This window comes from Hemibagrus wyckioides, linkage group LG14 (assembly GCF_019097595.1).
Source record: "Hemibagrus wyckioides isolate EC202008001 linkage group LG14, SWU_Hwy_1.0, whole genome shotgun sequence".
Classification (NCBI taxonomy): Eukaryota; Metazoa; Chordata; class Actinopteri; order Siluriformes; family Bagridae; genus Hemibagrus; species Hemibagrus wyckioides.
Window position 1 is genome coordinate 21,044,200 of NC_080723.1, and position 23,092 is coordinate 21,067,291.

The 23,092-nt window shown below is 42.3% G+C and overlaps 11 non-coding genes across 11 annotated transcripts; all 11 read left to right on the top strand.

The window, feature by feature from the left end:
• Positions 1-73: 73 nt before the first annotated feature.
• On the top strand, positions 74-145 carry trnaq-uug (transfer RNA glutamine (anticodon UUG)). Its single transcript has one exon. It is a non-coding gene; the product is annotated as a tRNA-Gln (tRNA).
• A 1,428-nt stretch (positions 146-1,573) lies between these two features.
• trnaq-cug (transfer RNA glutamine (anticodon CUG)) lies at positions 1,574-1,645 on the top strand. The gene has a single exon. It is a non-coding gene; the product is annotated as a tRNA-Gln (tRNA).
• Positions 1,646-5,662: 4,017 nt separating this feature from the next.
• On the top strand, positions 5,663-5,734 carry trnaq-cug (transfer RNA glutamine (anticodon CUG)). Its single transcript has one exon. It is a non-coding gene; the product is annotated as a tRNA-Gln (tRNA).
• Positions 5,735-6,497: 763 nt separating this feature from the next.
• trnaq-uug (transfer RNA glutamine (anticodon UUG)) lies at positions 6,498-6,569 on the top strand. Its single transcript has one exon. It is a non-coding gene; the product is annotated as a tRNA-Gln (tRNA).
• Positions 6,570-7,997: 1,428 nt separating this feature from the next.
• trnaq-cug (transfer RNA glutamine (anticodon CUG)) lies at positions 7,998-8,069 on the top strand. Its single transcript has one exon. It is a non-coding gene; the product is annotated as a tRNA-Gln (tRNA).
• Positions 8,070-12,081: 4,012 nt separating this feature from the next.
• trnaq-cug (transfer RNA glutamine (anticodon CUG)) lies at positions 12,082-12,153 on the top strand. The gene has a single exon. It is a non-coding gene; the product is annotated as a tRNA-Gln (tRNA).
• A 763-nt stretch (positions 12,154-12,916) lies between these two features.
• trnaq-uug (transfer RNA glutamine (anticodon UUG)) lies at positions 12,917-12,988 on the top strand. Its single transcript has one exon. It is a non-coding gene; the product is annotated as a tRNA-Gln (tRNA).
• A 1,428-nt stretch (positions 12,989-14,416) lies between these two features.
• On the top strand, positions 14,417-14,488 carry trnaq-cug (transfer RNA glutamine (anticodon CUG)). The gene has a single exon. It is a non-coding gene; the product is annotated as a tRNA-Gln (tRNA).
• A 4,012-nt stretch (positions 14,489-18,500) lies between these two features.
• Positions 18,501-18,572, top strand: trnaq-cug (transfer RNA glutamine (anticodon CUG)). Its single transcript has one exon. It is a non-coding gene; the product is annotated as a tRNA-Gln (tRNA).
• A 763-nt stretch (positions 18,573-19,335) lies between these two features.
• On the top strand, positions 19,336-19,407 carry trnaq-uug (transfer RNA glutamine (anticodon UUG)). The gene has a single exon. It is a non-coding gene; the product is annotated as a tRNA-Gln (tRNA).
• Positions 19,408-20,836: 1,429 nt separating this feature from the next.
• trnaq-cug (transfer RNA glutamine (anticodon CUG)) lies at positions 20,837-20,908 on the top strand. The gene has a single exon. It is a non-coding gene; the product is annotated as a tRNA-Gln (tRNA).
• Positions 20,909-23,092: the final 2,184 nt, after the last annotated feature.

Below are 23,092 nucleotides of genomic sequence, written 5' to 3' on the forward strand. Positions count from 1 at the left end.
ATTCATATTTTAAGGATAGTATTATTTAATAATTACCGCACTGATACTGTAAGGTTTTTAATCACCACTGTGTGGTTCCATGGTGTAATGGTTAGCACTCTGGACTTTGAATCCAGTGATCTGAGTTCAAATCTCGGTGGAACCTGTGGCTTCCTGGTCAAAGGCCAATTAGCTTACTGTCCGAAGTTTTAAAATAAAGGAGAAAGTTACAAATAAAATTTTAACTTAAAATCATACATATATACATTACTGTAGCAAGTCTTCCATCCCACTATGTGAAAGCTACAATCTTTAGTTGATTTCTCTTATGAGAAAAAAATGAACCTGGATGGTCCTGATGGCTTCTAACGTTACTGGCGTGACAAGGAGTTCCAACTGGAGATGTTTTCTATACAGCTTAGTGGAGGAGGCTACGTCATGATTTGGGGAGCTTTTTCCTTCAATGGGAAAATGGAGCTTCAGGTTGGGCAGGGGCGTCAAACGGCGGCTGGCCATGTGAACATGTTGCAGCGGGCATCGCTCTTGACTTAGGGCCCTTGTCTATTCTGAAATGACTGGGTCTTTCAACAGGATAATGCTGCTGATCACAACGACCGTCTGTAGAAGGACTTCTTCCAGGAGAATAATGTAGCTCTTTTGGACCATCCTGTGTGTTCCCTTGATCTAAATCCCTTTGAGAATGTTTGGGAATGGATGGCAAGGGAAGTTTACAAAAATGGACGGTAGTTCCATACAATGGATGCCCTTCGTGAAGTCATCTGCACCACATGGAACAACTTTCCCACCAGCCTCCTGGAAACAGCCGCATCAAGCAGGCCGAAACAAATGTTTGAAGTGAACAATAAGAACGGTGGGGCTACTCACTACTAAGTCCTTTTTTGACACTTTTAGTTCTGTTGTGAGGTTTTTTTGGCCTATGGTCTTAAACTTTTCATCAGCTGATGAACAGCCTGTTTGAGTTTAAATTCAATTTTCAATAAATTGCCTGCTCTCTGTTTTTTGTCTCTTGCTCTTGTTTCTTCTTTTGGCATTTTGAAGCAGTACTTACGACATGGTAATGATCCACCAACGCGAAATGCGAATACTTGTAATGTTTCCCCTGGTCCTAAGATTTTACTGCACATGTTACAAAAAACTTTAAAACATTTCACTACTGTGAATTATTATGTATGAGACAAATAAAATTTGAATTTGAAATGCTACATTCATACAATACTGTTGCAAGTGTGTGGTTCCATGGAGTCTCAGTTACTTAAAGACATTCTGATGATTTGCAGCGATTGATCTGAAATTCCAGCAGAATTGTATACCAAGTATACCATACTTATTTAAGAAACTGGTCTTTACACAAAGATATTATAAACAACAAGGAGCCACTAGTCGAAAACCCTTTCATGGTATAAACTGGGTTATCAGCTAATAAATCACGTAGGCCCAATTTAAAAAAAAAATGAATAATAATAATGCTATGCTTTTTCAATCTGTCTCAGTAAACTGCACGTCATTGTCTCTGGTAAGTCATAAGCCTGTGCCCTGAACTGTATGGACAACCAGGTTACAGCTTACCCTGTGGGGTTCCATGGTGTAATGGTTAGCACTCTGGACTCTGAATCCAGCGATCCGAGTTCAAATCTCGGTGGGACCTGTGGTTACTTTGTCAAAGCCCAAGGGGCTGCTGTGTTACTACAAAATAAAACGTTTCAGTACTCTGTATTATTAGATATGTGACAAATAAAAATTGAATTTCAAATCATACATATGTACATTAGTGTAGCAAGTCTTACATCCCTCTGTGTGAATACTATAATGTTTAGTTTAGCAAAATCTGGGTTTGTAATGCTTCTGAACAAAAAGTGTAAATTTGTTAAGTTAAAAACTCAGGTAATAAAAATTCATCTTCCAAGTTCAAGCTGCTCTTTTAAGATAAATCATGGCTGCATTCATTGACAAAATTATGTTGTAATAATTCCTAATTATGTTGGCTTGAAAAAGCTAATTATGTTGGCTTTCGAGTGACAAAATTATTTTGGCTTTCGAGCGACATGCACCAAACTGGGCATGGTCGTTCATTCTGGTCTGAAGTTTTATGCTATTACTTTTCCAGCTGGTCCAGCATCTTTCCGTGGGTTAACTCTGCATAGAGTTGTCCACACGTCAGCCGTGGTGAGACAGAGCACCTGGTCCTCTGAGGAAAGGATGGTCTTCCTCGCTGTCACGTCATTACGTGCCTCAAACCGAGCGTAGAAGCTGTTCAGCACATCTGGAAGGGAGGCATCACTGTCACAGGCAGGTGGAGCAGGCCTGTAGTTGGTGATAGACTGGATGCCTTGCCACATGCACCGAGTGTTGTCGCTGCTCTGGAAGTGGCCGTGGATTCTCTGGGAGTGTGCACGCTTTGCCTCTCTAATAGCTCGAGACAGTCTAGCCCGCGCTGTTCTTAGGGCGTCCTTGTCTCCAGCTCTGAAAGCAGAGTCTCTGGATCTTAGCAGCGCACACACCTTTGCGGTCATCCATGGCTTCTGGTTGGAGCATATGGTGATGGACTTGGAGACGGTCACATCATCGATGCACTTCCCGATGTAGCCGGTCACTGATGCCGTGTACTCCTCCAAGTCAATAGAGTCGCCGTTTGTTGCAGCCTCCCTAAACATGTCCCAGTCAGTGCACTCAAAACAGTCCTGAAGAGCAGAGATGGCTCCTGCTGGCCAGGTTTTAACCTGTTTCTGAGCTGGTTTAGAGCGTCTGACGAGTGGTCTGTATGCTGGAATCAACATAACAGAGATGTGGTCTGAGTAGCCAAGGTGGGGGCAGGGCTCTGCACGATACGCGCCGGGAATGTTTGTGTAAACAAGATCCAGCGTGTTCGCCCCTCTCATAGCAAAGTCCACATGTTGATGGAATTTAGGGAGCACTGTTCTGAGAGTTGCATGATTGAAATCTCCGGCGATAATAATCAGTCCGTCGGGGACAGCATTCTGCAGCTCGCTAATAGTTCCGTACAGCTCACACAGAGCCTCCTCAGCATTAGCACTGGGTGGAATGAAAGTGGTAGTGAATTCCCGGGGTAAATCAAAAGGTCTGCATCTAACAGTCACAAACTCCACTAGCGATGAGCAGTAGTTAGACACAAGCACAGAGTCCTTACACCATTCCGTGTTGATGTAAACACACCCACCACCACCGCGAGTCTTACCGCACAGAGCTGCATTCCTGTCGGCACGAAACACGGTTAGCCCGGCTAGCTGAATGGCGGCGTCCGGAACTCTGTCGCTGAGCCACGTCTCCATAAAAACAAAGACACAGCAGTCTCTGTACTCACGCCGTGTAGTTCGCTGGAGTCGGATGTAGTCCAGTTTATTGTCCAGTGAGCAGACGTTGGACAAAATGATGGAGGGGAGTGCCGGCCGGCTAGGGATTGTTTTTAGCCTAGCACGGACACCCGCCCTATTTCCGCACTTCCGCTTTCTCGCGCACCGCTTCCGTCGACTCTTCTCCTGGCCACGAGCATCAAGCGACACCGAGGGCTTGGGGCCTGGTCTCCGCAGCAAGCCGAGATCATGAAACTTTTCCCGTAGGTCATCGTGCACGTTGTCTGGTGCACGATTCCCATGATCCAGTAGTGTCTGGCGGTCGAACACACGGACACCGTTGTATCTGGTGTCCATATGCCGTGAAAGTCGGGCTATTTCGGGACAATAGCACCATTTTGGTCCGGGGAGGCCGCTGCGTGCTACTGCCGCACTGCCATCTTGGACAATAAACACATAGTAATTTTAGTTCAAATGAGTAAAAGTAAAATACTAATAGTCAGCAGATGGCAGATATCTAAGACTCACACTGAAACTAAAATACTTGATTCACTGACCTCTGGTGGCCAACTGTGGAGTAAGCTTTTCTGCCAACCTGCATATCGGCAGGTTTTGGGAGGTGGCAGGAAGTAGAATATGTAAAATTAAAACTGCATTTCTCCATCACTACATAGAAACATTAACAATGGGAAAGTGGAAATTACTTAAAGCTATGAAGTCAACTCTCTCAGCCATGAAAGCATAAAGGGTGTAGTGACAATAAACTGTCCATCTAGTTTAATATCCAAATAAAATTGATACACATAAGTGCTCAGATTAAACCACCACAACCACTGGTTCCAGATCAGCCCATTTTCCTCAGATTCCATTTCCTTATGCCTTTAATCTTTAAGTCTGAGGGGTAAGAGAAATTGACAGACTATATTTATGATTAATACAGAAAAGTCCCTTTTGCTGCATATTTGAGTTTCTTTCCAAAGAAATGAGAAGTTGAAGCTCTGTGAATCTTTTCATTCAGAAACACACATCATTAAAATGTTATACATATATATATATTGATGCATTTTTTAAGGATAGTATTATTTTAATAATTCCCGCACTGTTACTGTAAACTTTTTGGCTTGCTCTATGGTGTAATGGTTAGCACGCTGGACTCTGAATCCAGTGATCCGAGTCCAACTCTCGGTGGAACCTGTGGTTACTTTGTCAAAGCCCAAGGGGCTGCTATGTTGCTCCACATGCTACAAAATAAAACATTTCAATACTCTGTATTATTAGGTACATGACAAATAGAATTTGAAATCATGCATATATACATTACTGTAGCAAGTCTTACATCCCTCTGTGTGAATACTACAATCTTTAGTTTAGCAGATCACAATGCCCGTCTGTAGAAGGACTTCTTCCAGGAGAATAATGTAGCTCTTTTGGACCATCCTGTGTGTTCCCCTGATCTAAATCCCTTTGAGAATGTTTGGGAATGGATGGCAAGGGAAGTTTACAAAAATGGACGGTAGTTCCATACCATAGATGCCCTTCGTGAAGTCATCTGCACCACAGATGACTTCCTCCTGGAAACAGCCGTATCAAGCAGGCCGAAACAAATGTTTGAAGTGATCAACAAGAATGGTGGGGCTACTCACTACTAAGTCCTTTTTTGACACTTTTAGTTCTGTTGTGAGGTTTTTTTGGCCTATGGTCTTAAACTTTTCATCAGCTGATGAACAGCCAGTTGGAGTTCAAATTCAAATTTCAATAAATTGCCTGCTCTCTGTTTTTTGTCTCTTGCCCTTGTTTCTTCTTTTGGCATTTTGAAGCAGTACTTACGACATGGTTACAATCCACCAACACAAAATGTGAATACTTGTAATGTTTCCCCTGGTCCTAAGATTTTACTGTACATGTTACAAAAAACTTTAAAACATTTCACTACTGTGAATTATTATGTATGAGAAATAAAATTTGAATTTGAAATCCTACATTCATACAATACTGTTGCAAGTGTGTGGTTCCATGGAGTCTCAGTTACGTAAAGACATTCTGATGATTTGCAGCGATTGATCTGAAATTCCAGCAGAATTGTATACCAAGTATACCATACTTATTTGATATACTGGTCTTTACACAAAGATATTATAAACAACAAGGAGCCACTAGTCGAAAACCCTTTCATTGTATAAGCGGGGTTATCAGCTAATAAATCACATAGGCCCAATTTAAAATAATAATAATAATAATAATAATAATGCTATGCTTTTTCAATCTGTCTCAGTAAAGTGTACTTCATTGTCTCTGCTAAGTCATAAGCCTGTGCCCTGAACTGTATGGACAGCCAGGGACAGCTGGTTCTGTGTGGTTCCATGGTGTAATGGTTAGCACTCTGGACTCTGAATCCAGCGATCCGAGTTCAAATCTCGGTGGGACCTGTGGTTACTCTGTCAAAGCCCAAGGGGCTGCTGTGTTACTACAAAATAAAACATTTCAGTACTCTGTGTTATTAGGTAAGTGACAAATAAAGATGGAATTTCAAATTATACGTTACTGTAGCAAGTCTTCCATCCCATTGTGTGAAAACTACAATCATTAGTTGATTTGCAGCAAAATCTGGGTTTGTAATGCTTCTGAACAAAAAGTGTGAATTTGTTTAGTTAAAAACTTATGTGCTCATAATAAATATAAATATGAGGGTTTTCATTATCCACAATCAAGTTCCTTGGGGAAAAAACTAAAAAATTAAAAGCGTGTGCGTGTGTGAATTTAAAATTTCCTGGAGGACCCTAATGAAACCCCACTAGATTGCTGACCTTGCAACACCATAAAATGTGACCAATAAAATAAAAAGCCCCTCTTATTAGCTTACAGGTGCATTGTGATGGGGCTTGATTGAGATCGATTAAAGTCTGACTCGTTCACTTGTTTTCCGTGTGCCCTGGATGTTTTTCCTGAATTGCTTCTCCCAATTCTCCACACATCAAATGATTGACTGCTTGAATTCCTAACAATTTGAAATGTGGTGTTTTCTTACATCCACTTTGTTAATCATTAAAAAAACACTTTTTACTCAACTTCCTGGAAAATAAATAATAAAAATTTAAATGTGTGTGTGAAATAAAAGTTTGCTGTAGGACCCTAACGAAACCCCCATCAGATTGTTACCCTTAGTCATCGCCCAATGCCGAACTCATATGTGGTTCCATGGTGTAATGGTTAGCACTCTGGACTTTGAATCCAGTGATCTGAGTTCAAATCTCGGTGGAACCTGTGGCTTCCTGGTCAAAGGCCAATTAGCTTACTGTCCGAAGTTTTAAAATAAAGGAGAAAGTTACAAATAAAATTTTAACTTAAAATCATACATATATACATTACTGTAGCAAGTCTTCCATCCCACTATGTGAAAACTACAATCTTTAGTTGATTTCTCTTATGAGAAAAAAATGAACCTGGATGGTCCTGATGGCTTCTAACGTTACTGGCGTGACAAGGAGTTCCAACTGGAGATGTTTTCTACACAGCTTAGTGGAGGAGGCTACGTCATGATTTGGGGAGCTTTTTCCTTCAATGGGAAAATGGAGCTTCAGGTTGGGCAGGGGCGTCAAACGGCGGCTGGCCATGTGAACATGTTGCAGCGGGCATCGCTCTTGACTTAGGGCCCTTGTCTATTCTGAAATGACTGGGTCTTTCAACAGGATAATGCTGCTGATCACAACGACCGTCTGTAGAAGGACTTCTTCCAGGAGAATAATGTAGCTCTTTTGGACCATCCTGTGTGTTCCCTTGATCTAAATCCCTTTGAGAATGTTTGGGAATGGATGGCAAGGGAAGTTTACAAAAATGGACGGTAGTTCCATACAATGGATGCCCTTCGTGAAGTCATCTGCACCACATGGAACAACTTTCCCACAAAGCCTCCTGGAAACAGCCGCATCAAGCAGGCCGAAACAAATGTTTGAAGTGAACAATAAGAACGGTGGGGCTACTCACTACTAAGTCCTTTTTTGACACTTTTAGTTCTGTTGTGAGGTTTTTTTGGCCTATGGTCTTAAACTTTTCATCAGCTGATGAACAGCCTGTTTGAGTTTAAATTCAATTTTCAATAAATTGCCTGCTCTCTGTTTTTTGTCTCTTGCTCTTGTTTCTTCTTTTGGCATTTTGAAGCAGTACTTACGACATGGTAATGATCCACCAACGCGAAATGCGAATACTTGTAATGTTTCCCCTGGTCCTAAGATTTTACTGCACATGTTACAAAAAACTTTAAAACATTTCACTACTGTGAATTATTATGTATGAGACAAATAAAATTTGAATTTGAAATGCTACATTCATACAATACTGTTGCAAGTGTGTGGTTCCATGGAGTCTCAGTTACTTAAAGACATTCTGATGATTTGCAGCGATTGATCTGAAATTCCAGCAGAATTGTATACCAAGTATACCATACTTATTTAAGAAACTGGTCTTTACACAAAGATATTATAAACAACAAGGAGCCACTAGTCGAAAACCCTTTCATGGTATAAACTGGGTTATCAGCTAATAAATCACGTAGGCCCAATTTAAAAAAAAATGAATAATAATAATGCTATGCTTTTTCAATCTGTCTCAGTAAACTGCACGTCATTGTCTCTGGTAAGTCATAAGCCTGTGCCCTGAACTGTATGGACAACCCGGTTACAGCTTACCCTGTGGGGTTCCATGGTGTAATGGTTAGCACTCTGGACTCTGAATCCAGCGATCCGAGTTCAAATCTCGGTGGGACCTGTGGTTACTTTGTCAAAGCCCAAGGGGCTGCTGTGTTACTACAAAATAAAAGGTTTCAGTACTCTGTATTATTAGATATGTGACAAATAAAAATTGAATTTCAAATCATACATATGTACATTAGTGTAGCAAGTCTTACATCCCTCTGTGTGAATACTATAATGTTTAGTTTAGCAAAATCTGGGTTTGTAATGCTTCTGAACAAAAAGTGTAAATTTGTTAAGTTAAAAACTCAGGTAATAAAAATTCATCTTCCAAGTTCAAGCTGCTCTTTTAAGATAAATCATGGCTGCATTCATTGACAAAATTATGTTGTAATAATTCCTAATTATGTTGGCTTGAAAAAGCTAATTATGTTGGCTTTCGAGTGACAAAATTATTTTGGCTTTCGAGCGACATGCACCAAACTGGGCATGGTCGTTCATTCTGGTCTGAAGTTTTATGCTATTACTTTTCCAGCTGGTCCAGCATCTTTCCGTGGGTTAACTCTATGCAGAGTTGTCCACACGTCAGCCGTGGTGAGACAGAGCACCTGGTCCTCTGAGGAAAGGATGGTCTTCCTCGCTGTCACGTCATTACGTGCCTCAAACCGAGCGTAGAAGCTGTTCAGCACATCTGGAAGGGAGGCATCACTGTCACAGGCAGGTGGAGCAGGCCTGTAGTTGGTGATAGACTGGATGCCTTGCCACATGCACCGAGTGTTGTCGCTGCTCTGGAAGTGGCCGTGGATTCTCTGGGAGTGTGCACGCTTTGCCTCTCTAATAGCTCGAGACAGTCTAGCCCGCGCTGTTCTTAGGGCGTCCTTGTCTCCAGCTCTGAAAGCAGAGTCTCTGGATCTTAGCAGCGCACACACCTTTGCGGTCATCCATGGCTTCTGGTTGGAGCATATGGTGATGGACTTGGAGACGGTCACATCATCGATGCACTTCCCGATGTAGCCGGTCACTGATGCCGTGTACTCCTCCAAGTCAATAGAGTCGCCGTTTGTTGCAGCCTCCCTAAACATGTCCCAGTCAGTGCACTCAAAACAGTCCTGAAGAGCAGAGATGGCTCCTGCTGGCCAGGTTTTAACCTGTTTCTGAGCTGGTTTAGAGCGTCTGACGAGTGGTCTGTATGCTGGAATCAACATAACAGAGATGTGGTCTGAGTAGCCAAGGTGGGGGCAGGGCTCTGCACGATACGCGCCGGGAATGTTTGTGTAAACAAGATCCAGCGTGTTCGCCCCTCTCATAGCAAAGTCCACATGTTGATGGAATTTAGGGAGCACTGTTCTGAGAGTTGCATGATTGAAATCTCCGGCGATAATAATCAGTCCGTCGGGGACAGCATTCTGCAGCTCGCTAATAGTTCCGTACAGCTCACACAGAGCCTCCTCAGCATTAGCACTGGGTGGAATGAAAGTGGTAGTGAATTCCCGGGGTAAATCAAAAGGTCTGCATCTAACAGTCACAAACTCCACTAGCGATGAGCAGTAGTTAGACACAAGCACAGAGTCCTTACACCATTCCGTGTTGATGTAAACACACCCACCACCACCGCGAGTCTTACCGCACAGAGCTGCATTCCTGTCGGCACGAAACACGGTTAGCCCGGCTAGCTGAATGGCGGCGTCCGGAACTCTGTCGCTGAGCCACGTCTCCATAAAAACAAAGACACAGCAGTCTCTGTACTCACGCCGTGTAGTTCGCTGGAGTCGGATGTAGTCCAGTTTATTGTCCAGTGAGCAGACGTTGGACAAAATGATGGAGGGGAGTGCCGGCCGGCTAGGGTTTGTTTTTAGCCTAGCACGGACACCCGCCCTATTTCCGCACTTCCGCTTTCTCGCGCACCGCTTCCGTCGACTCTTCTCCTGGCCACGAGCATCAAGCGACACCGAGGGCTCGGGGCCTGGTCTCCGCAGCAAGCCGAGATCATGAAACTTTTCCCGTAGGTCATCGTGCACGTTGTCTGGTGCACGATTCCCATGATCCAGTAGTGTCTGGCGGTCGAACACACGGACACCGTTGTATCTGGTGTCCATATGCCGTGAAAGTCGGGCTATTTCGGGACAATAGCACCATTTTGGTCCGGGGAGGCCGCTGCGTGCTACTGCCGCACTGCCATCTTGGACAATAAACACATAGTAATTTTAGTTCAAATGAGTAAAAGTAAAATACTAATAGTCAGCAGATGGCAGATATCTAAGACTCACACTGAAACTAAAATACTTGATTCACTGACCTCTGGTGGCCAACTGTGCAGTAAGCTTTTCTGCCAACCTGCATATCGGCAGGTTTTGGGAGGTGGCAGGAAGTAGAATATGTAAAATTAAAACTGCATTTCTCCATCACTACATAGAAACATTAACAATGGGAAAGTGGAAATTACTTAAAGCTATGAAGTCAACTCTCTCAGCCATGAAAGCATAAAGGGTGTAGTGACAATAAACTGTCCATCTAGTTTAATATCCAAATAAAATTGATACACATAAGTGCTCAGATTAAACCATCACAACCACTGGTTCCAGATCAGCCCATTTTCCTCAGATTCCATTTCCTTATGCCTTTAATCTTTAAGTCTGAGGGGTAAGAGAAATTGACAGACTATATTTATGATTAATACAGAAAAGTCCCTTTTGCTGCATATTTGAGTTTCTTTCCAAAGAAATGAGAAGTTGAAGCTCTGTGAATCTTTTCATTCAGAAACACACATCATTAAAATGTTATACTATTTATTGATGCATTTTTTAAGGATAGTATTATTTTAATAATTCCCGCACTGTTACTGTAAACTTTTTGGCTTGCTCTATGGTGTAATGGTTAGCACGCTGGACTCTGAATCCAGTGATCCGAGTCCAACTCTCGGTGGAACCTGTGGTTACTTTGTCAAAGCCCAAGGGGCTGCTATGTTGCTCCACATGCTACAAAATAAAACATTTCAATACTCTGTATTATTAGGTACATGACAAATAGAATTTGAAATCATGCATATATACATTACTGTAGCAAGTCTTACATCCCTCTGTGTGAATACTACAATCTTTAGTTTAGCAGATCACAATGCCCGTCTGTAGAAGGACTTCTTCCAGGAGAATAATGTAGCTCTTTTGGACCATCCTGTGTGTTCCCCTGATCTAAATCCCTTTGAGAATGTTTGGGAATGGATGGCAAGGGAAGTTTACAAAAATGGACGGTAGTTCCATACCATAGATGCCCTTCGTGAAGTCATCTGCACCACAGATGACTTCCTCCTGGAAACAGCCGTATCAAGCAGGCCGAAACAAATGTTTGAAGTGATCAACAAGAATGGTGGGGCTACTCACTACTAAGTCCTTTTTTGACACTTTTAGTTCTGTTGTGAGGTTTTTTTGGCCTATGGTCTTAAACTTTTCATCAGCTGATGAACAGCCAGTTGGAGTTCAAATTCAAATTTCAATAAATTGCCTGCTCTCTGTTTTTTGTCTCTTGCCCTTGTTTCTTCTTTTGGCATTTTGAAGCAGTACTTACGACATGGTTACAATCCACCAACACAAAATGTGAATACTTGTAATGTTTCCCCTGGTCCTAAGATTTTACTGTACATGTTACAAAAAACTTTAAAACATTTCACTACTGTGAATTATTATGTATGAGAAATAAAATTTGAATTTGAAATCCTACATTCATACAATACTGTTGCAAGTGTGTGGTTCCATGGAGTCTCAGTTACGTAAAGACATTCTGATGATTTGCAGCGATTGATCTGAAATTCCAGCAGAATTGTATACCAAGTATACCATACTTATTTGATATACTGGTCTTTACACAAAGATATTATAAACAACAAGGAGCCACTAGTCGAAAACCCTTTCATTGTATAAGCGGGGTTATCAGCTAATAAATCACATAGGCCCAATTTAAAATAATAATAATAATAATAATAATAATGCTATGCTTTTTCAATCTGTCTCAGTAAAGTGTACTTCATTGTCTCTGCTAAGTCATAAGCCTGTGCCCTGAACTGTATGGACAGCCAGGGACAGCTGGTTCTGTGTGGTTCCATGGTGTAATGGTTAGCACTCTGGACTCTGAATCCGGCGATCCGAGTTCAAATCTCGGTGGGACCTGTGGTTACTCTGTCAAAGCCCAAGGGGCTGCTGTGTTACTACAAAATAAAACATTTCAGTACTCTGTGTTATTAGGTAAGTGACAAATAAAGATGGAATTTCAAATTATACGTTACTGTAGCAAGTCTTCCATCCCATTGTGTGAAAACTACAATCATTAGTTGATTTGCAGCAAAATCTGGGTTTGTAATGCTTCTGAACAAAAAGTGTGAATTTGTTTAGTTAAAAACTTATGTGCTCATAATAAATATAAATATGAGGGTTTTCATTATCCACAATCAAGTTCCTTGGGGAAAAAACTAAAAAATTAAAAGCGTGTGCGTGTGTGAATTTAAAATTTCCTGGAGGACCCTAATGAAACCCCACTAGATTGCTGACCTTGCAACACCATAAAATGTGACCAATAAAATAAAAAGCCCCTCTTATTAGCTTACAGGTGCATTGTGATGGGGCTTGATTGAGATCGATTAAAGTCTGACTCGTTCACTTGTTTTCCGTGTGCCCTGGATGTTTTTCCTGAATTGCTTCTCCCAATTCTCCACACATCAAATGATTGACTGCTTGAATTCCTAACAATTTGAAATGTGGTGTTTTCTTACATCCACTTTGTTAATCATTAAAAAAACACTTTTTACTCAACTTCCGGGAAAATAAATAATAAAAATTTAAATGTGTGTGTGAAATAAAAGTTTGCTGTAGGACCCTAACGAAACCCCCATCAGATTGTTACCCTTAGTCATCGCCCAATGCCGAACTCATATGTGGTTCCATGGTGTAATGGTTAGCACTCTGGACTTTGAATCCAGTGATCTGAGTTCAAATCTCGGTGGAACCTGTGGCTTCCTGGTCAAAGGCCAATTAGCTTACTGTCCGAAGTTTTAAAATAAAGGAGAAAGTTACAAATAAAATTTTAACTTAAAATCATACATATATACATTACTGTAGCAAGTCTTCCATCCCACTATGTGAAAACTACAATCTTTAGTTGATTTCTCTTATGAGAAAAAAATGAACCTGGATGGTCCTGATGGCTTCTAACGTTACTGGCGTGACAAGGAGTTCCAACTGGAGATGTTTTCTACACAGCTTAGTGGAGGAGGCTACGTCATGATTTGGGGAGCTTTTTCCTTCAATGGGAAAATGGAGCTTCAGGTTGGGCAGGGGCGTCAAACGGCGGCTGGCCATGTGAACATGTTGCAGCGGGCATCGCTCTTGACTTAGGGCCCTTGTCTATTCTGAAATGACTGGGTCTTTCAACAGGATAATGCTGCTGATCACAACGACCGTCTGTAGAAGGACTTCTTCCAGGAGAATAATGTAGCTCTTTTGGACCATCCTGTGTGTTCCCTTGATCTAAATCCCTTTGAGAATGTTTGGGAATGGATGGCAAGGGAAGTTTACAAAAATGGACGGTAGTTCCATACAATGGATGCCCTTCGTGAAGTCATCTGCACCACATGGAACAACTTTCCCACAAAGCCTCCTGGAAACAGCCGCATCAAGCAGGCCGAAACAAATGTTTGAAGTGAACAATAAGAACGGTGGGGCTACTCACTACTAAGTCCTTTTTTGACACTTTTAGTTCTGTTGTGAGGTTTTTTTGGCCTATGGTCTTAAACTTTTCATCAGCTGATGAACAGCCTGTTTGAGTTTAAATTCAATTTTCAATAAATTGCCTGCTCTCTGTTTTTTGTCTCTTGCTCTTGTTTCTTCTTTTGGCATTTTGAAGCAGTACTTACGACATGGTAATGATCCACCAACGCGAAATGCGAATACTTGTAATGTTTCCCCTGGTCCTAAGATTTTACTGCACATGTTACAAAAAACTTTAAAACATTTCACTACTGTGAATTATTATGTATGAGACAAATAAAATTTGAATTTGAAATGCTACATTCATACAATACTGTTGCAAGTGTGTGGTTCCATGGAGTCTCAGTTACTTAAAGACATTCTGATGATTTGCAGCGATTGATCTGAAATTCCAGCAGAATTGTATACCAAGTATACCATACTTATTTAAGAAACTGGTCTTTACACAAAGATATTATAAACAACAAGGAGCCACTAGTCGAAAACCCTTTCATGGTATAAACTGGGTTATCAGCTAATAAATCACGTAGGCCCAATTTAAAAAAAAATGAATAATAATAATGCTATGCTTTTTCAATCTGTCTCAGTAAACTGCACGTCATTGTCTCTGGTAAGTCATAAGCCTGTGCCCTGAACTGTATGGACAACCCGGTTACAGCTTACCCTGTGGGGTTCCATGGTGTAATGGTTAGCACTCTGGACTCTGAATCCAGCGATCCGAGTTCAAATCTCGGTGGGACCTGTGGTTACTTTGTCAAAGCCCAAGGGGCTGCTGTGTTACTACAAAATAAAAGGTTTCAGTACTCTGTATTATTAGATATGTGACAAATAAAAATTGAATTTCAAATCATACATATGTACATTAGTGTAGCAAGTCTTACATCCCTCTGTGTGAATACTATAATGTTTAGTTTAGCAAAATCTGGGTTTGTAATGCTTCTGAACAAAAAGTGTAAATTTGTTAAGTTAAAAACTCAGGTAATAAAAATTCATCTTCCAAGTTCAAGCTGCTCTTTTAAGATAAATCATGGCTGCATTCATTGACAAAATTATGTTGTAATAATTCCTAATTATGTTGGCTTGAAAAAGCTAATTATGTTGGCTTTCGAGTGACAAAATTATTTTGGCTTTCGAGCGACATGCACCAAACTGGGCATGGTCGTTCATTCTGGTCTGAAGTTTTATGCTATTACTTTTCCAGCTGGTCCAGCATCTTTCCGTGGGTTAACTCTATGCAGAGTTGTCCACACGTCAGCCGTGGTGAGACAGAGCACCTGGTCCTCTGAGGAAAGGATGGTCTTCCTCGCTGTCACGTCATTACGTGCCTCAAACCGAGCGTAGAAGCTGTTCAGCACATCTGGAAGGGAGGCATCACTGTCACAGGCAGGTGGAGCAGGCCTGTAGTTGGTGATAGACTGGATGCCTTGCCACATGCACCGAGTGTTGTCGCTGCTCTGGAAGTGGCCGTGGATTCTCTGGGAGTGTGCACGCTTTGCCTCTCTAATAGCTCGAGACAGTCTAGCCCGCGCTGTTCTTAGGGCGTCCTTGTCTCCAGCTCTGAAAGCAGAGTCTCTGGATCTTAGCAGCGCACACACCTTTGCGGTCATCCATGGCTTCTGGTTGGAGCATATGGTGATGGACTTGGAGACGGTCACATCATCGATGCACTTCCCGATGTAGCCGGTCACTGATGCCGTGTACTCCTCCAAGTCAATAGAGTCGCCGTTTGTTGCAGCCTCCCTAAACATGTCCCAGTCAGTGCACTCAAAACAGTCCTGAAGAGCAGAGATGGCTCCTGCTGGCCAGGTTTTAACCTGTTTCTGAGCTGGTTTAGAGCGTCTGACGAGTGGTCTGTATGCTGGAATCAACATAACAGAGATGTGGTCTGAGTAGCCAAGGTGGGGGCAGGGCTCTGCACGATACGCGCCGGGAATGTTTGTGTAAACAAGATCCAGCGTGTTCGCCCCTCTCATAGCAAAGTCCACATGTTGATGGAATTTAGGGAGCACTGTTCTGAGAGTTGCATGATTGAAATCTCCGGCGATAATAATCAGTCCGTCGGGGACAGCATTCTGCAGCTCGCTAATAGTTCCGTACAGCTCACACAGAGCCTCCTCAGCATTAGCACTGGGTGGAATGAAAGTGGTAGTGAATTCCCGGGGTAAATCAAAAGGTCTGCATCTAACAGTCACAAACTCCACTAGCGATGAGCAGTAGTTAGACACAAGCACAGAGTCCTTACACCATTCCGTGTTGATGTAAACACACCCACCACCACCGCGAGTCTTACCGCACAGAGCTGCATTCCTGTCGGCACGAAACACGGTTAGCCCGGCTAGCTGAATGGCGGCGTCCGGAACTCTGTCGCTGAGCCACGTCTCCATAAAAACAAAGACACAGCAGTCTCTGTACTCACGCCGTGTAGTTCGCTGGAGTCGGATGTAGTCCAGTTTATTGTCCAGTGAGCAGACGTTGGACAAAATGATGGAGGGGAGTGCCGGCCGGCTAGGGTTTGTTTTTAGCCTAGCACGGACACCCGCCCTATTTCCGCACTTCCGCTTTCTCGCGCACCGCTTCCGTCGACTCTTCTCCTGGCCACGAGCATCAAGCGACACCGAGGGCTCGGGGCCTGGTCTCCGCAGCAAGCCGAGATCATGAAACTTTTCCCGTAGGTCATCGTGCACGTTGTCTGGTGCACGATTCCCATGATCCAGTAGTGTCTGGCGGTCGAACACACGGACACCGTTGTATCTGGTGTCCATATGCCGTGAAAGTCGGGCTATTTCGGGACAATAGCACCATTTTGGTCCGGGGAGGCCGCTGCGTGCTACTGCCGCACTGCCATCTTGGACAATAAACACATAGTAATTTTAGTTCAAATGAGTAAAAGTAAAATACTAATAGTCAGCAGATGGCAGATATCTAAGACTCACACTGAAACTAAAATACTTGATTCACTGACCTCTGGTGGCCAACTGTGCAGTAAGCTTTTCTGCCAACCTGCATATCGGCAGGTTTTGGGAGGTGGCAGGGAGTAGAATATGTAAAATTAAAACTGCATTTCTCCATCACTACATAGAAACATTAACAATGGGAAAGTGGAAATTACTTAAAGCTATGAAGTCAACTCTCTCAGCCATGAAAGCATAAAGGGTGTAGTGACAATAAACTGTCCATCTAGTTTAATATCCAAATAAAATTGATACACATAAGTGCTCAGATTAAACCATCACAACCACTGGTTCCAGATCAGCCCATTTTCCTCAGATTCCATTTCCTTATGCCTTTAATCTTTAAGTCTGAGGGGTAAGAGAAATTGACAGACTATATTTATGATTAATACAGAAAAGTCCCTTTTGCTGCATATTTGAGTTTCTTTCCAAAGAAATGAGAAGTTGAAGCTCTGTGAATCTTTTCATTCAGAAACACACATCATTAAAATGTTATACTATTTATTGATGCATTTTTTAAGGATAGTATTATTTTAATAATTCCCGCACTGTTACTGTAAACTTTTTGGCTTGCTCTATGGTGTAATGGTTAGCACGCTGGACTCTGAATCCAGTGATCCGAGTCCAACTCTCGGTGGAACCTGTGGTTACTTTGTCAAAGCCCAAGGGGCTGCTATGTTGCTCCACATGCTACAAAATAAAACATTTCAATACTCTGTATTATTAGGTACATGACAAATAGAATTTGAAATCATGCATATATACATTACTGTAGCAAGTCTTACATCCCTCTGTGTGAATACTACAATCTTTAGTTTAGCAGATCACAATGCCCGTCTGTAGAAGGACTTCTTCCAGGAGAATAATGTAGCTCTTTTGGACCATCCTGTGTGTTCCCCTGATCTAAATCCCTTTGAGAATGTTTGGGAATGGATGGCAAGGGAAGTTTACAAAAATGGACGGTAGTTCCATACCATAGATGCCCTTCGTGAAGTCATCTGCACCACAGATGACTTCCTCCTGGAAACAGCCGTATCAAGCAGGCCGAAACAAATGTTTGAAGTGATCAACAAGAATGGTGGGGCTACTCACTACTAAGTCCTTTTTTGACACTTTTAGTTCTGTTGTGAGGTTTTTTTGGCCTATGGTCTTAAACTTTTCATCAGCTGATGAACAGCCAGTTGGAGTTCAAATTCAAATTTCAATAAATTGCCTGCTCTCTGTTTTTTGTCTCTTGCCCTTGTTTCTTCTTTTGGCATTTTGAAGCAGTACTTACGACATGGTTACAATCCACCAACACAAAATGTGAATACTTGTAATGTTTCCCCTGGTCCTAAGATTTTACTGTACATGTTACAAAAAACTTTAAAACATTTCACTACTGTGAATTATTATGTATGAGAAATAAAATTTGAATTTGAAATCCTACATTCATACAATACTGTTGCAAGTGTGTGGTTCCATGGAGTCTCAGTTACGTAAAGACATTCTGATGATTTGCAGCGATTGATCTGAAATTCCAGCAGAATTGTATACCAAGTATACCATACTTATTTGATATACTGGTCTTTACACAAAGATATTATAAACAACAAGGAGCCACTAGTCGAAAACCCTTTCATTGTATAAGCGGGGTTATCAGCTAATAAATCACATAGGCCCAATTTAAAATAATAATAATAATAATAATAATAATGCTATGCTTTTTCAATCTGTCTCAGTAAAGTGTACTTCATTGTCTCTGCTAAGTCATAAGCCTGTGCCCTGAACTGTATGGACAGCCAGGGACAGCTGGTTCTGTGTGGTTCCATGGTGTAATGGTTAGCACTCTGGACTCTGAATCCGGCGATCCGAGTTCAAATCTCGGTGGGACCTGTGGTTACTCTGTCAAAGCCCAAGGGGCTGCTGTGTTACTACAAAATAAAACATTTCAGTACTCTGTGTTATTAGGTAAGTGACAAATAAAGATGGAATTTCAAATTATACGTTACTGTAGCAAGTCTTCCATCCCATTGTGTGAAAACTACAATCATTAGTTGATTTGCAGCAAAATCTGGGTTTGTAATGCTTCTGAACAAAAAGTGTGAATTTGTTTAGTTAAAAACTTATGTGCTCATAATAAATATAAATATGAGGGTTTTCATTATCCACAATCAAGTTCCTTGGGGAAAAAACTAAAAAATTAAAAGCGTGTGCGTGTGTGAATTTAAAATTTCCTGGAGGACCCTAATGAAACCCCACTAGATTGCTGACCTTGCAACACCATAAAATGTGACCAATAAAATAAAAAGCCCCTCTTATTAGCTTACAGGTGCATTGTGATGGGGCTTGATTGAGATCGATTAAAGTCTGACTCGTTCACTTGTTTTCCGTGTGCCCTGGATGTTTTTCCTGAATTGCTTCTCCCAATTCTCCACACATCAAATGATTGACTGCTTGAATTCCTAACAATTTGAAATGTGGTGTTTTCTTACATCCACTTTGTTAATCATTAAAAAAACACTTTTTACTCAACTTCCGGGAAAATAAATAATAAAAATTTAAATGTGTGTGTGAAATAAAAGTTTGCTGTAGGACCCTAACGAAACCCCCATCAGATTGTTACCCTTAGTCATCGCCCAATGCCGAACTCATATGTGGTTCCATGGTGTAATGGTTAGCACTCTGGACTTTGAATCCAGTGATCTGAGTTCAAATCTCGGTGGAACCTGTGGCTTCCTGGTCAAAGGCCAATTAGCTTACTGTCCGAAGTTTTAAAATAAAGGAGAAAGTTACAAATAAAATTTTAACTTAAAATCATACATATATACATTACTGTAGCAAGTCTTCCATCCCACTATGTGAAAACTACAATCTTTAGTTGATTTCTCTTATGAGAAAAAAATGAACCTGGATGGTCCTGATGGCTTCTAACGTTACTGGCGTGACAAGGAGTTCCAACTGGAGATGTTTTCTACACAGCTTAGTGGAGGAGGCTACGTCATGATTTGGGGAGCTTTTTCCTTCAATGGGAAAATGGAGCTTCAGGTTGGGCAGGGGCGTCAAACGGCGGCTGGCCATGTGAACATGTTGCAGCGGGCATCGCTCTTGACTTAGGGCCCTTGTCTATTCTGAAATGACTGGGTCTTTCAACAGGATAATGCTGCTGATCACAACGACCGTCTGTAGAAGGACTTCTTCCAGGAGAATAATGTAGCTCTTTTGGACCATCCTGTGTGTTCCCTTGATCTAAATCCCTTTGAGAATGTTTGGGAATGGATGGCAAGGGAAGTTTACAAAAATGGACGGTAGTTCCATACAATGGATGCCCTTCGTGAAGTCATCTGCACCACATGGAACAACTTTCCCACAAAGCCTCCTGGAAACAGCCGCATCAAGCAGGCCGAAACAAATGTTTGAAGTGAACAATAAGAACGGTGGGGCTACTCACTACTAAGTCCTTTTTTGACACTTTTAGTTCTGTTGTGAGGTTTTTTTGGCCTATGGTCTTAAACTTTTCATCAGCTGATGAACAGCCTGTTTGAGTTTAAATTCAATTTTCAATAAATTGCCTGCTCTCTGTTTTTTGTCTCTTGCTCTTGTTTCTTCTTTTGGCATTTTGAAGCAGTACTTACGACATGGTAATGATCCACCAACGCGAAATGCGAATACTTGTAATGTTTCCCCTGGTCCTAAGATTTTACTGCACATGTTACAAAAAACTTTAAAACATTTCACTACTGTGAATTATTATGTATGAGACAAATAAAATTTGAATTTGAAATGCTACATTCATACAATACTGTTGCAAGTGTGTGGTTCCATGGAGTCTCAGTTACTTAAAGACATTCTGATGATTTGCAGCGATTGATCTGAAATTCCAGCAGAATTGTATACCAAGTATACCATACTTATTTAAGAAACTGGTCTTTACACAAAGATATTATAAACAACAAGGAGCCACTAGTCGAAAACCCTTTCATGGTATAAACTGGGTTATCAGCTAATAAATCACGTAGGCCCAATTTAAAAAAAAAATGAATAATAATAATGCTATGCTTTTTCAATCTGTCTCAGTAAACTGCACGTCATTGTCTCTGGTAAGTCATAAGCCTGTGCCCTGAACTGTATGGACAACCCGGTTACAGCTTACCCTGTGGGGTTCCATGGTGTAATGGTTAGCACTCTGGACTCTGAATCCAGCGATCCGAGTTCAAATCTCGGTGGGACCTGTGGTTACTTTGTCAAAGCCCAAGGGGCTGCTGTGTTACTACAAAATAAAAGGTTTCAGTACTCTGTATTATTAGATATGTGACAAATAAAAATTGAATTTCAAATCATACATATGTACATTAGTGTAGCAAGTCTTACATCCCTCTGTGTGAATACTATAATGTTTAGTTTAGCAAAATCTGGGTTTGTAATGCTTCTGAACAAAAAGTGTAAATTTGTTAAGTTAAAAACTCAGGTAATAAAAATTCATCTTCCAAGTTCAAGCTGCTCTTTTAAGATAAATCATGGCTGCATTCATTGACAAAATTATGTTGTAATAATTCCTAATTATGTTGGCTTGAAAAAGCTAATTATGTTGGCTTTCGAGTGACAAAATTATTTTGGCTTTCGAGCGACATGCACCAAACTGGGCATGGTCGTTCATTCTGGTCTGAAGTTTTATGCTATTACTTTTCCAGCTGGTCCAGCATCTTTCCGTGGGTTAACTCTGCATAGAGTTGTCCACACGTCAGCCGTGGTGAGACAGAGCACCTGGTCCTCTGAGGAAAGGATGGTCTTCCTCGCTGTCACGTCATTACGTGCCTCAAACCGAGCGTAGAAGCTGTTCAGCACATCTGGAAGGGAGGCATCACTGTCACAGGCAGGTGGAGCAGGCCTGTAGTTGGTGATAGACTGGATGCCTTGCCACATGCACCGAGTGTTGTCGCTGCTCTGGAAGTGGCCGTGGATTCTCTGGGAGTGTGCACGCTTTGCCTCTCTAATAGCTCGAGACAGTCTAGCCCGCGCTGTTCTTAGGGCGTCCTTGTCTCCAGCTCTGAAAGCAGAGTCTCTGGATCTTAGCAGCGCACACACCTTTGCGGTCATCCATGGCTTCTGGTTGGAGCATATGGTGATGGACTTGGAGACGGTCACATCATCGATGCACTTCCCGATGTAGCCGGTCACTGATGCCGTGTACTCCTCCAAGTCAATAGAGTCGCCGTTTGTTGCAGCCTCCCTAAACATGTCCCAGTCAGTGCACTCAAAACAGTCCTGAAGAGCAGAGATGGCTCCTGCTGGCCAGGTTTTAACCTGTTTCTGAGCTGGTTTAGAGCGTCTGACGAGTGGTCTGTATGCTGGAATCAACATAACAGAGATGTGGTCTGAGTAGCCAAGGTGGGGGCAGGGCTCTGCACGATACGCGCCGGGAATGTTTGTGTAAACAAGATCCAGCGTGTTCGCCCCTCTCATAGCAAAGTCCACATGTTGATGGAATTTAGGGAGCACTGTTCTGAGAGTTGCATGATTGAAATCTCCGGCGATAATAATCAGTCCGTCGGGGACAGCATTCTGCAGCTCGCTAATAGTTCCGTACAGCTCACACAGAGCCTCCTCAGCATTAGCACTGGGTGGAATGAAAGTGGTAGTGAATTCCCGGGGTAAATCAAAAGGTCTGCATCTAACAGTCACAAACTCCACTAGCGATGAGCAGTAGTTAGACACAAGCACAGAGTCCTTACACCATTCCGTGTTGATGTAAACACACCCACCACCACCGCGAGTCTTACCGCACAGAGCTGCATTCCTGTCGGCACGAAACACGGTTAGCCCGGCTAGCTGAATGGCGGCGTCCGGAACTCTGTCGCTGAGCCACGTCTCCATAAAAACAAAGACACAGCAGTCTCTGTACTCACGCCGTGTAGTTCGCTGGAGTCGGATGTAGTCCAGTTTATTGTCCAGTGAGCAGACGTTGGACAAAATGATGGAGGGGAGTGCCGGCCGGCTAGGGTTTGTTTTTAGCCTAGCACGGACACCCGCCCTATTTCCGCACTTCCGCTTTCTCGCGCACCGCTTCCGTCGACTCTTCTCCTGGCCACGAGCATCAAGCGACACCGAGGGCTCGGGGCCTGGTCTCCGCAGCAAGCCGAGATCATGAAACTTTTCCCGTAGGTCATCGTGCACGTTGTCTGGTGCACGATTCCCATGATCCAGTAGTGTCTGGCGGTCGAACACACGGACACCGTTGTATCTGGTGTCCATATGCCGTGAAAGTCGGGCTATTTCGGGACAATAGCACCATTTTGGTCCGGGGAGGCCGCTGCGTGCTACTGCCGCACTGCCATCTTGGACAATAAACACATAGTAATTTTAGTTCAAATGAGTAAATGTAAAATACTAATAGTCAGCAGATGGCAGATATCTAA